The sequence below is a fragment of the Urocitellus parryii genome, chromosome 13 (assembly GCF_045843805.1).
Source record: "Urocitellus parryii isolate mUroPar1 chromosome 13, mUroPar1.hap1, whole genome shotgun sequence".
Taxonomy (NCBI): Eukaryota; Metazoa; Chordata; class Mammalia; order Rodentia; family Sciuridae; genus Urocitellus; species Urocitellus parryii.
Window position 1 is genome coordinate 7044531 of NC_135543.1, and position 14741 is coordinate 7059271.

Consider the following 14741-nt stretch of genomic DNA (forward strand, 5'->3'; position numbering starts at 1 on the left):
TTTAAAATGAAAAAGGGAAATGCATAATCCTTTCATCTGCAAAGTTCAGACTATTTGTATTAAAGAAGATAACTCAAAACCAAATTCTAGCTAAATATATCCATGAATATAACACCTATGTACCTTGAATTCACCTACATAGAACTACTTGTAGAAGCCAGCTATAAAGAGACACTGTGAGACATCAAAAATAGGGAATAATTAACCATTTCTCCAACAATGTGGCCAATAGCGCTATTACATCTAAGCCTGCTACTTGTTCTATGACTAAAGCCATTTCTTTTGGAAACATCACGTGATTCGTCTCTGAAGAGAAGTCAGTCCTCAAAAATAAGACGAATCCTGGCTCAAAAACGTATCAACCATCAAGTGAGATCTGTGTTGGATGCTAGAAAGCAAGGGCACTTTGTTCTGTTAAAAGCCAGCATTGCTTTCATGATTGCAGATCATTATCTATGACTTGTGGCCATGTGTCTGGCATGCTTAGGTCTCTGTCACAATGTGACCATAATGTCAAAGTAGCTAAATTCAAAATATACAGGTGCGTTAAGATGCCAATGAAGTCTCCACTAGTTTCTGGGGAGTAGTTAAGTGGCAGAAAATTTAACAAACATTTATACATTGCTATATTTTTCTGGCCCTTTCAATGTCTTCTACTTTCTCTAAATGTTAATATTCCCAAGTTTTCAATGTGATGGATTTTTAAATTTGTCAAATAACATAAGTGGCTAAGAAATTCTGTTTGTCTCAGTAAAACTGCAAGAAGAAAAACAAGTTGGAGCAGGATTGTCAGGAAAGGAATGGGAATTGAGAAGCAGAGGTAGTGACAGCTGATTTAATATAAAAGTGGCATTTAGAACCACTAACTATTAATAAAAGACAGATTTTAAATTATTATATGATTCCTACTGAAAAAAAAATTCTACAAACAAACGAATAGATTTTGAAATCTTTCCCAGTGGTCCTGATGTCCAGCTCAGTTCCCCAAACACCAGTGTAGACAACTCTAGGTCATGCGTCAAGGGAGGGAGGACCCTATCAGGTTAGAGAGCTGCCTGGAAAGAGCAAGGCGACAGGTAGCTAATGAAGAGAAAAAGCAATAATCATTGCAAATGAGGTCTCTGTAGAGACAGGACAATGAGTGGGACAGGCGAGAGATTCACCCAGGAGAAGGAACCCACTTCTGCTATGAAACAGAAGGTGCCAGGGGAAAGAGGAGTAGGAATGTGATTCAGTGCACACACGAGATGCATAAAGATGATGTTTCCAGACTTTTCTGAAACCCAAGCCACCTCCTGAGAGTGAGGAAAGATTTCAGGGCAGGTACAAAGAACGTGAAGTAGCTAATTGCTTTGTAAGTTAAAAATACTATGTGTGTCTTGTTCTGGAGAAGTAACAGAATAAGAGCCAACCTCCGACCTCTCGTTGGGACTTCTTATGTGCCTTATGCTATTGCAACTATCAAAGCAAACATGAACTCGAGGACTGGGGAATTGGTTTGGGCAATCGGAACAGTGAAGAGGCAGGAGTGCATCGCTGGGCACCAAGGCAGACTTGTTTGCAACAGCCTCCATAGTTGTGAAAGCTTATCATCTACAATGCCTCGTCAGTGACTTCCACACTGCAGTGTGTTTTGAAAACATTCAGAGAGAAGTCACGTGAAAAAATTGGGTTCTCTATGAACAATGCATTTCTGTTGAATCCTTCCAATCCCTGTTTCCTGGGTGAATTGAGTAGGAAGATGAAATGAAGGAGAATGCCCCAAGGGTGGGGTGTAGATATATGCCCTTCATTACCCAGCATGCACATGGTTCACATATTCTCTCACAAGTCCTTAATGGTCACCGAAAGACACAGAGGCATTTAAGCCGATTCATGAGTCACACATACTTATAAGCCACAGAAAATTGAATATTCAGGTCTAACCACCACCAAAAAACAAAACAGAATTTCCAGATCCCAGATCAACTTCCCACGATTAGCAGGCTTCACTTGTCCTGTACAGTTTTAAGCACTGCAGCCATGCAAGAGGAAGCACCCCATGTCTAACAACCGAGAATCATCCATGTAGCTATTGTAACATATTCCTCTTTATGCCTGAGCTGCATTTTCTTGTATGGATATGCTTCTATCTGTTAACCCACCCATTTGAAGGGTATTGGGGTGTTTACAGTTCCAAACATTGAGAAATGAGAGTTTCATTTGCTTCATAGCCTCATCAACAATTTGAACTCAAAAATTTTTGCTCGTGAGTACCGTCTGAATTGTGAACTGTATTTTCATTTCCCTAATGACCAAATGACACTCTCTTTTCATGTGCTTACAGCCATTATATATCTTATGAATTATTCAAATCCTTTGCTCATCCTCAGTTGCACTTTTTGTCACATTATTTAACTGCAAAATTGGACATTGAGATATCTATAAAATACTATATGCCATTTGTACATGTAAGTTCCAAAAATCAGTCCTTTGTCAGTGTCTTCCAAATATTTTCTCTCAGTCTGTAACTTGTTTTTCTATGGCCTAGATGATGTCTTCCAAAGAGCAGGTTTACATTCTGATGAAGACAAATTGTATGAGTTTAATTTTGCTGCTCTGACAAGTTACTGAAAACGTGGAGACTTGTAACTGCCTACGTGTGTCAGCATACCATTCTGTAGGTTAGGCATCTACTACACGGTAGACATGGTTTAGGTGTCCAAGTTTCATGAGCTGGAAAGTTAGGTCTCCAGTAAGGAGATATGAAGTGGTAGGGGGGACTTTGGAGAGTCGGAGCCCCATGGGAGGTCCATCAGAAGGAAATGAGACCCTGGGTAGTTCTCTGCGAGAGTTGTTAAAAAGAGCAAGAGCTTCCTCCCCTGGGCCACTCTGGCCTCCTCACCCCAAGGGCTTTCCCTGTTGCCTGGGCTCCCAGCACATGAGGCCCTCGGCTGCGAGGAGATACTCCAGGGGCCCCTCTCGAGGACACAGTGACGGGCCACCAGGTCTTGTGCTTTCATCCTCTGAACCTGTGAGGTTCTAGATCCACCTCGGGCATTTAACTGCAGGAACAGGGAGCGGGGTCTCGTTGCTCTCAACTCTGGGAGATGGTGGGGTTGCATTCCTTTCTTGAGGCTCCAGAGGAAGCAGCACTTTCTTGGCTTTTCAGCTTCCAAAAACCCATGTGACTCACGACCATTCTTCATGTATCACATGTCCCTCTGCCTTTCAGAACCCCTGCGATGAGTCCCTTTCAGTAATCAAAAACCATTTCCCCATGTCAAATCCTTCATGTGATCACATCGGCAACGCTCCTCTTTGTCATTAAGGTAACACATTCAGAGGTCTGGGAATAGAGACAGGGACAACTAGGAGAGGGACTTCCTTTGGCCCACAAGTCCAACTTATCATAGCTTTTCTTTTACAGTAAGCACTTTCACAGCACTTTCCAAGAAATCTTTACCTAAACTAAACGTACTTTGTAGTTTTAGCTCATATTGTTAAATCTATCGTTCACTTCAAGTTTAATCTTATTTAAGTGGGATAAGTGGACATTAACCCTTAATTATTACGCTATTTGCAGAAATGATTATTTCCCATTTGAATTGCCTTGGCATTAGCAACTTGGTTAACAATCATCCTTGTCTATGTATGTCTGGGTGTATGTCTGCATTTTATATTTTATTTTACTAATATGTATGTTTGATTTCATGCCGATTATGCTATTTTGATTACTATAGCATTTTATGAAGTGTTGAAATCTCTGGAACTTTCTCTGAAAGCATAACATGAACATAATATTTTGTGATTTAGAAATTGATAACAGCATTGATTAAGTAAAGATAATAATAAATCACTGCAAATTTGGTACTTTGTCTCTACTTATATGTGTTTTTTTAAAATGTTCTTATTCAGGATCCAACTGAAAATAAAAAATTCCCCATCTGTAATCATGTACAATATTTGTTCCTCCTTAGAATATCATTTACTGACTACACTACCTACAACATTTATATACTACCTTGTACTTTTTAATATATAAAATATTTCCCTTCCTAAATGGTAAATTTGTTTTAGTCATCTTTTGTGTCACTGTGACCAAAAGACCTGACAAGAACAATTAGATGAGGAAAAGCTCACTATGGGACCATGGTTTCTGAGGTCTTAGTCCACAGCCAGCTCCGTTCCTCAGGGCCTACGGTGAGGAGAACATCTGGTGGAAGAGTGTGGCACAGGGAAGCAGCTCAGGATACGGTACCAGGAAGGAGAGAGAGAGCGCTCTGCTCAGTAGGGACAAAATACACAACTCAAAGGCATGCTTCCAAGGACTCACCTCCTCCAGCCACACTCTGCCTGCCTAGAGACAGCACTCAGTTAATCCCCACTAGGGGATCAATGCACTGATCAGATTAAGGCTCTCGTAACCCAACCATTTCACCTCTAACTTTCTTGCATTGGCCCACATATGAGCTTTTCATGGACACCTCACATATAAACCATAACATTGCTCAAGTGGATTAAACATATCTCTAACGTCAAGCATTTAGCAGGTGCTCAATAAATGTCGGTAACAAGGAAAGCTATCTGTTACCAACCAAAGAGAAGTATTTCTGGGTATTAGTATATGAGTGTTTTTTTGTAACAATGCTTCCAATAAATAACAATATTCTGTAGCTAGTCACCAAAGAGGAACAGAACCAGAAGAGAAAGAAAATCAGAGACCACCATCACAATAGTGGGGGATTCGGTTAGGAAGATCTAAACCTGCCTGGCCATATCGAACACTGGGCATGAGAAGCACTGCCATCTAGAGTGCCAACCTCTGCTTCTCCTCTTATCTGTTATTAACGGTCATCATTCCTTTTTTATTGTGTACCGTGACTGTTGGGATATAATTTTTCCAGATGCTTGAAATGAACATGACAAAATTAACTATGTAACAAAATCTCTCCTCATCGGCTAACATGACTTTAGTTCAACATTGCAAAAAATATGTGGAACACGCCTACTCTGATCCCACATAGAGAGCAGTGGGAAGACCAGGTGAATGGGTGGGGGAGGGACAGGCACCCATCTTTGTACCTGGCAATGGCTGTGCAGTGGGTTTGTCTGCTCAGAGGCCAAAGCCCTCCACAGACCTCTAAACCACTGCCCCCTAGCAGAGAATAAAACAAAACCACAGTTGAGAGGAGACCTCAAAAGTTACCTCTGAGCTGTGGGAAGTTCCTCCTACTGAATCATATTCAACTGAACATCAATTGTTTGGGGGCGTTGCAGCCTCCTCAGTGCTTCCAGGAGACTCTGTGGGTACCACCTAAGCCCTGGCTATGGGAACTGTGAAGGTGGCATACACTTTCTGTTGTGATAACTGGACATGCCAAGGGCCCACAGGAGGAGCCCAGGAACCAAGAGCTGCAGACTTCCTCAAAGTGCCACATGAACAGTCTCCACAGACTGGGACCCAGACAGTGGCTTGGAGGGGGGAGCCCTGGTGGGGAAGAGGGCTGCAAATAAAGTAAGATGCCACGTGACCAGGATGGAAGACCCTGCTCTCCTGACCTTCCAGAGCTGCTAGAAGAAGCACCAAACATTGAGCAGTTCAAACTAAGCGTTTTGTTGTTTTTTAAATAAAAGCACCAGTCCTATTGGATTAGAGCCCCCTCCAACCACCTCATTTTAAGTGGATTTTAAGTGTGAAGGCTCTATTTCTATCTAATAAAAATTCTGAGGTAGTAGGGGCTAGAACTTCTCCAACATGCTTCAGAGTACACAAAGAAATCCCATGTTTAATAGTCTCTTAAGATCATATTTATATCCCTAGGTTTGATTATTATTCATAGCCTATTCATTGGTGTAGAAACATCTGACAGTTTTCAAAGATTATCAAGTGCCTTTTAATTCCTCATTACCACTTCCTGATAGTTAATAATTCTCCTAAATTATACCTTCTGCACTTCATGGTGCCTGGTTTATAGAGTAGCTTTAACCTCTTCTCAATTCTGTTCAAATTTCCATTTCAAGCTCTCTTAATGGGGACTGTGACTCTTCATTCCTAAACCAGTGTTTAAAATTTTTATAGTGGGAATGTTTTAAAAAAAAAAAAACAGTCCAGTCCATAGAGAAAATGGTGTTTTTAAACAAAGTCAAATGGGCCGATTTCCTCTAAAGCCCCTTTCCTCCTGTATTCCGAGTTACATTGAAACAGCTGTGGGGGGGGATGTCATATGCAGGGTTGGCCTACTGTTTCCCAGGGAATCCTTCTTTCCCATCGTGTCACACAGGAAACACTCTGGGTACCAATGCCCTCCACCAGACCTACTCTGAAAACGTAAGTAGAGTAGACCCTATTTCTTCAAAGAATCTGCATATTAAATACCTGGTCATCCTGTTGCCCTTTAGTAATATGCCTTCCAACTAGAAGACGTGAAAATGCTATCTTTGTTTCCTGTTCACCTCTTTCTCCAGTGAAGACACATGGAGTTCTGTTTCTCTGGCCGATCAAGGGCACTGCGGTAACTTACACAGACACATCTGTCCCCCTGAGTCACCTCCCTGCAGGAGCCACCTTCTCTCCTCTGAAAAAGCACTGTTCAGACCCTGAGGTTTGGGCTGGGCCAACCCTGCCCCAGAGAGAAAGAGGAGAGGGTTCCACCTTTCTTGGACACAACTCACAGGGGACAATCCAAGGTCTGTCTGTCCCTGGAAGCTTTGCAGTCAGAGAGAGGAGGGGTGGTGGGGGGAGAGAGAGAAGGAAGATGGGAGAGGAGGAGGGTGGACAGGAAGGGAAGAAAAGGTGGGGGGGGCAATAAAATAAATGGAAAGAGGAGGGAAGAGGAGACTTCATTCTCTTGATAACTGCAAAATGCAACATTAATGGAGGTATTTCCAGCAGGCCTTACACTCACGTCTTTTTTTTCCCTAGAAAATCTGAGTCAACCTCCTGTCTGAAGCAACTGAGAAAGTCATACAGCAATAAGTGCTTTTCAGTTATTAGCAAGGCATCAACGACTCCTACGGTTCACACTTACCCAAATGGTACCAAATGTAATCGAATCTCTCTCCCCTTAGAAGAGACCATAATTTCATATAGAAATAAATGACAATTAACTCTCCTCTCTAGTTCCTTTTCTCTTTCCTTTACTAATAGTGTTTGCATGTACAATAGAGTTTTGTTTCGAGAGAATAAATTGCAGAGATTATATGCAACCTTATTTGCAACCTTTATAAATCTTCGCCAAGTGTTCAATAAATATTTGTTAAATTAGATCATTTCTTTGATATCTCAGTAGATGATGCATTCTGGTTTATTGATCATAATAAATTGCTTCACATCTAATTAAAATTTATTCAGTGTGACTCAAAGAGTACACCCATCTTCAGATGTTTTACATACAATCGTGCTCCAAATTGAATATCATGTTGAAGAATTCCCTCTACCCTGCTTCTGGCAGCCTGCTTTCCCTTAGTTTGAAATATTAGTCTCTGAAGACTAGTTTCCTTTGAGCAGATTATCAAGATTAACAGTCCTTCTGTGCTTTCTATTCTGTAAGGAAAGCTTTTGACTTCCATTTCTCCAAGGAAACAAATGCACTCACTACTCTTCCCGAGTTGCAGGTTAATTTATATGTTTTGCTGCGGTTGTTATATAATTATCAGCTTCTGTGGTGCTTGTTGTTGACAGTGTTCAATTTTTGGACTTGGCGCTCCTGGAACATTAAAAACATCCCCATAAATCTTTGTTTTGTTTTTAAATACTAGGAAACAGTATTCCCACAAAACCTAGAGGTGCAAGATGCCCTTCTGACCTGAGGTGGTTCCTGGGTGTTGGGACTTCAGGATCTTCTCAGTTCACTCACAGGTTTCAGTTAACATCTGTTTGAGCAAACATCACACAAGCTCCCACTCTCTACCAACTTCTGCCTTTGGCTTTGTAGAAACAGAGCTGAAAATATGTACCTTTCTTTTCTTTGATCCAGTACATTTTTCCCCTTAATACCAATCCATGTAGACCGAGTCTCTTCAGCAAGATCGTTTTGCTTTTTGAAATGGACTGGATGATGCCCTCCCACATTGGAGCTCCTGGGTCTTGTAACTTGGACTTTTTGTAACCTTCTGCATTGATTAAGACCTATGTTTGAAGAATCAACAAATGGGACTTACTCAAACTAAAAAGATTTTTCTCAGCAAGAGAAACAATAAGAGAGGTAAATAGGGAGCCTACATCCTGGGAAGAAATCTTTACTCCTCACACTTCAGATAGAGCCCTAATATCCAGAGTATACAAAGAACTCAAAAAATTAAGCAATAAGAAAACAAATAACCCAATCAACAAATGGGCCAAGGACCTGAACAGACACTTCTCAGAGGAGGACATACAATCAATCAACAAGTACATGAAAAAATGCTCACCATCTCTAGCAGTCAGAGAAATGCAAATCAAAACCACCCTAAGATACCATCTCACTCCAGTAAGATTGGCAGCCACTATGAAGTCAAACAACAACAAGTGCTGGCGAGGATGTGGGGAAAAGGGTACTCTTGTACATCGCTGGTGGGACTGCAAATTGGTGCGGCCAATTTGGAAAGCAGTATGGAGATTCCTGGGAAAGCTGGGAATGGAACCACCATTTGACCCAGCCATTGCCCTTCTCAGACTATTCCCTGAAGACCTTAAAAGAGCATACTACAGGGATACTGCCACATCGATGTTCATAGCAGCACAATTCACAATAGCTAGACTGTGGAACCAACTTAGATGCCCTTCAATAGATGGATGGATTTTAAAAATGTGGCATTTATACACTATGGAGTATTACTCAGCACTAAAAAATGACAAAATCATGGAATTTGCAGGGAAATGGATGTCTTTAGAGCAGATTATGCTAAGTGAATCTAGCCAGTCCCTAAAAAGCAAATGCCAAATGTCTTCTTTGATATAAGGAGAGCAACTAAAAACAGAGCAGGGAGGAAGAGCATGAGAAAAAGATTAACATTAAACAGGGACAAGAGGTGGAAGGGAAAGGGAGAGAGAAGGGAAATTGAATGGAAATGGAGGGAGACCCTCATTGTTATACAAAATTACATATAAGAGGAAGTGAGGGGAAAGGGGAAAAAAACAAGGGGGAAAAATGAATTACAGTAGATGGGGTAGAGAGAGAAGATGGGAGGGGAGGGGAGGGGAGGGGGGATAGTAGAGGATAGGAAAGGCAGCAGAATACAACAGTCACTAGTATGGCAATATGTAAAAACGTGGATGTGTAACTGATGCGATTCTGCAATCTGTATACGGGGTAAACATGGGAGTTCATAAACCACTTGAATCAAATGTATGAAATATGATGTCAAGAACTATGTAATGTTTAGAACAAAAAATTAAAAAATTTAAAAAAAATTTTAAAAAGACCTGTGTTTGACTGCCATAAAAGAAAATCCAAATAGCTTGAGCATGACTGAATCTTTTCCCGCACACCCAATGGTCTTGGTGAAAGGAGGCCCGGGTTCCCATGAGGCTACATGGGGTCAGGGGCACTGCACATTCTTCAGCCTCATCCTTCCGCCATCCTTAGAGGGCTGCCTCATCACCATGGTGCAACCTGACCCGCAGGTGTGACTCTGCAAAGGCAATTGGGTGTAGATTTCATCCCTTCAACTCAAGTCCCACGGGCTGGGATATGCTGCACCTCTGCAAAATACAGAAAGTGTCCTTCTTACTCTCACCTTCTGAGGACCCGAGGCTCTAGTTTGATAGGAAAAATGAGAACAGTCATCAGGACGGCCACTTGCTCAGCCCTAGTGGAGTTCACTCCCCTGTTTCCTGACACAATCTCCAGGCCCACCGCTAACAAGCCTCTGTCTGGAACAAGAGGGCATTCTACCCGGAGCTGAAGCTCCCTCGGGTACAGAACAGGTCGTTAGTATTTAAGAACCGTAACTCCAGAGAAGGCTTTCGGTTAGATTTCCTGTGATCACTAGCAAATAGCTTCTATTAGAGTCAAACTTTCAGCTTCAGTTATCTTCACCAGCTGCCCAGGCCCTCCCAGGAGGTGTGGATTTTAGGTCTTTTTCTCATTAATTGAGCAGATCATCACAAGTAATCCTCATCTTTGGGACACAGAATTCATAATAGATACCTGTAAGTTCCATGGAGGCCTCATCCTTTTTGCTTCTATAAACTCTTACATGGGCCTCAGTGGGAAAATAGAAGAAACACCCCGTGTGCAATAACGTGGCTACAGCACAATTGGTTCTGCGTGTTCCAGCACAGCCTATTTCCCTGTGCTCTCTCATTACCTTTCACTTAACAAATGTAAGAATAAAGGCAAAGAAATTAGTATAAGATATGATTGGGACTTTTTTTTTTTAAACATACTCATACAAATGTTCTATCAAAGAGGGACCATTTGTTAGAAAAATGTTAGACTTTGGAGAAGGGAGAGTGAAATAATTATCAGCAGTTGAAAAAAAAAAGAAAGGGATTATTTCATGTTCATAGGCTATCCCAAATAGAAATGAAAAATTAGGGTATAAGAACTGGTTTTGCATAGTAAATGTTCTTTATGGTACAGAAGCATTGCTTTGAAATGAAGGTACAAGGTACATCAACTCTAAGTGCCCTATTCATCACATGCAGGGCTTCTGCCGTTGGGTAACATTAATTCTGCAGTTTTGTATTGCAAGTCAGGCCACAGGATACACTATTATTTTACAAGGAAATATTGGGAATAGTTGGAGGTGCTTGCAAACATATACTAGAGATAGAATAATGATGCATAGCACATTTACTGTATACACAAAACTTAGGTAAATGGAAGGAGAATCTCTGTGCATCTTAAAGGCTCAGCCCACTGGTCCTTGGGTAAGGTTTATGCATTGATTCAGCATGTTCACATTACATAGGAGGAACCAAATGTTCGCCAAACAATTAATTTAAAACCTTGAGGAGCATCAGTATCCCATTAGTGGCCTCTAAACAGGAGACCTCCTCTCACCATGGTAACCAGGAAGCGCTGTCAGACGGCTCAAGCTGAGGTGCTGTTATTGCTCAAGGGAATCCAGCAGTCTCCTTAATTTCCTCTGCTTCTAGATATGTTTTCCAAAGGCTAAGGCACTTTTGCGGGGGGGGGGGGGGGATCATGTTTAAGGTTCTTTTTTGGTATCAAGTCAAATAAAGTAGACCTAGCTAAAGGCTCTGAACAACACTTTGGAACTTACCAAACACCAAATGGGAGCAAAGATATCTAATGGAGCATGCTTTAGGCTCTAATGGGCAGGCCACCTCAAAGTGGATGTTCACATGTTCATTTCAACCAAAATGGACAATGGAGCCTCATGGACTGTCCATTAAAGAAGGTCAGATTGTGGACATGCAGGGCATGCATGGCAAGATGACACCGACTCTTTCCTGCTTGATCCAGTTATAAGCAAACCTTCTCTCAACAGCTGCTCTCCTTTCTACTCCTGCTGGACATGCGGTCTGTGCTCAGCCCTGGATCAGCAACTCCCTCGTATTCATCCTCTAATTATTGAACATTAAGACTTACGCATCATTTTTCGTTTTCATTACATATCATTTTTTTGTTAGATATCTAACAATAACGAAAGGGCCAGTGGACTTATATCTAAAAGGCCCATGATTGTTAATTTCCTGGGTCAACTTGTTTGGGTTAAAGAATGCCCAGAAAGCTGGTAAGATGTTATTTGGGGTCTATTTGTGAGGGTGTTTCCAAAAGAGGTAAGTATTTAAATCAACAGACCAGGTAAATAAGAAGTCTGCTCCCACCGAGGTGGGAGGGCAGCATCCTGTCCACTCAGGACCTGAATAGAACAGAAAGGCAGAGGAGGGTGAACTCACACTCCGTGAGCTGGAATCGCCACCTGCTCTGCCAGCTGACAGCGGAGGTCCTGTTCTCCGACCTCCAGACTTTGGAATTTCACCAACAGCCCATGACTCTCCGGACTTCATGTATATCCTGTCCCCCTGGTTTTCAGTCTCCCCTGATTCTCAGGCCCTCAGCCTCAGACTGAATTATACCACCCAAGTTCTTGTTCCCCAGCTTTCAAATGGCAGCTCATGGGACATCTCAGCTTCCATAGTTGCGTGAGTCAATTCCCACGAATAATCTCCTATGAGTTCTATTTCTCTGGAAAAGTTTAATACAGAATCTAAGGAAATATGTACCAGAAGCAAATAACAAGATGATTGCAAGACCTTCTGGGAGGAAAGACATGCCTGCCAGGGCTCAGTTAACTCACACTTCTATTTTTATTATTTTTAAAACTGAATTTAGCCAGGTGTGGTAGCACATACCTCTAACCCCAGAATCTCAAGAGGCTTACAAGTTCAAAGTCAGCCTCAGCAACTTAAAGGCCATAAGCAACTTAATGAGATGCTGTCTTAAAATAAATAAGTAAAAATGGTAGTGAACGTAGTGGCCCAGTGGTTAAGGTTCCCTGGGGTCAATCCCTGGTACCAAAAAAAGAAAAAAAACCTGGATTTAAAGGCTCGAGATTTGAATCTATAATGACCCTAGACTTATTGTGATTTCTGTAGGATGCTTGAAGACCAAGATATCATTTTGAACAAACTAATAAATACAGATTAGAAATAATATAGTTACATATACACATATCAAGTTAAACCAGGCATGGTGGTACATGTCTGTAATCCCAGTGGCTCTGGAGGCTGAAGCAGGAGGATCAGAAGTCTGAGTCCAGCCTCAGCAATTTAGCAAGACTTTGCCTCAAAACAAAATTTTTTTTAAAAATTGGGGATGTAGCTCAGTGGTAAAGCATACCTGGGTTTATTCCCCAGTATTAAAAAGAAAGAAAGATCGATATCTGGGTAAATAATCCATCATAAAATTGTTTATCAAGGGATTCATGTAGAAATTTTTAAGAGTAAGAATATGTTTCTAAAATATGTAAGTTCTACTTTTGGTTCTTTCAACAGAGATGTAAAGGGTCAATGAAGGGTCCTCCTAATCTGGACTAAGTTTGAATGTACAACATTAAGCTTCTGAAACAGACAATTTGACAACCCCTCTGGTGAAGAGTCAGGATAAGAGAACCATGACACTAAGGAGCAAATGTGCAGCAAGGGTGGATGGATGGAACCAACCCCAGGGAGATCCAGAAACATCACCCACCTGCGAGAACCTTAAAAACCATTAGGAACATGTGTGTGCTGTGAACCAGACTGACACATGGACAAGGCTTAGAGGTCCAGGAACTTTCAGGACAGCAGGTGTGGAGGGGAGAGAGCTGTACATGTGAATGTCAGAGAGTGTAACATGCAGAGCTGACATTCAGCAGAACTGCCAGCAGCAGGTAGATGGGTATCGGTTCTGGCCAGTGCTGGACACATGTCACATCAGTAAGAACTGACTTCCTACATCATCTAAGGCCAGTGATGAGGTCAATGATACCATCCTGGCTAACTAGAGGCAGAACTTCTACCAAGGCAGGAACCAGGAATCAGCAATGAAGATGGAGGAACCATCATGAAACCTAGAAGTATAGGAACCAGGGACACCGTGGTTGACCGGGGAAGGCAGGCTGAGGGGGGCTTTGGAGAAGAGGCCTGGAGAGGCAGGGAGAGCGCCGAGGTTGGACTCAGGAATAGCTCACCTCACACGACAGAATGCCAAGAGTGAATTCATTCTTCAAGAAAATGCAGATGGGAAACAACAGAAGGTGGCTCTGTGCGATAAAAATAAGACTCGTGTTCCAAGGGAAGATATTTTGCACAAAATCACTCAAGAGCAGTAAGGCAGAAGAAAGAGCCTAACTGGTGCATGGTGGCACCGGTTTCCTCCCTGGCCCTGGAATGTGCCTGTGTGTAATGAAGATCATCAAATCCGACACAATCAAATAGGAAGTAATCGAAGTCCTTCATTCCATTTGTCCAAATGTAGTCTCTAATTCCGTTCGCCTGACCACAGAAGTCCATGGAGAAATTTAAGACTTCAGTTTGCTGCTGACATGTCTCTAATCAAAAGTCAACCCAAGTCATCCCTTTTCGGGACTCTGGACTTAGTAAGAACAGGTGTTCTCCTCCGGTTTCACCAAACATCTTACCCCAACCTCATCCTTGGCAACCATAATAATGTTTGAGAGGGGAAAATGAGGAGGGGAAATTCCTATAGGATTCCCTTCAGAAGTGCCCAGAATCGTAAGTGGTGATTTTCCCAAGCGTCACCCCCACCAGGCGGTGGGAACTCCATGCTTGGAAAGGAGCATTTGTTTGGCAGCACTCCCTGTGCCGTCCTTGGCATACCTGGACAGTCCCTTCCACAGTTCCTGCTCACGAAGGGGCATGACCTCACCAACTGGCGCATTGGAAGGTGCTGCACCTCCCTTCCCCCGAGCGCCAGCAATAACAGAGACCCACAGGCTGTCAGCAGGTCACGGTTGGGCAATTTTATCACTCTTATTGAAGATGGCGATCAGAGGCTCTGCAGTGAACGTCACCCTTGACAGAGGTTGTTCCGAACAATCAGAATTGCATTTTATGGCTCCTTTTTTACAAGTTCCCATACTTATGAGATCACCCTTAGGAGGCTCAGCACAATCCTGATTGAATGCTTCTGCTCTGTGCTGTGGTTGTACACAGTGGGCAAAGGCCACGAAGATCCTTAAATCAAAAATGGTAACTGGCTTCACTGTTTTTAAGTGTAAAAAGGAAAAAGCGCTTTCCAAGAATAATCCCTTATGCCAAACCAACTGTCAGAGCAGACATTGCTACCCTCACCACAGCTCTG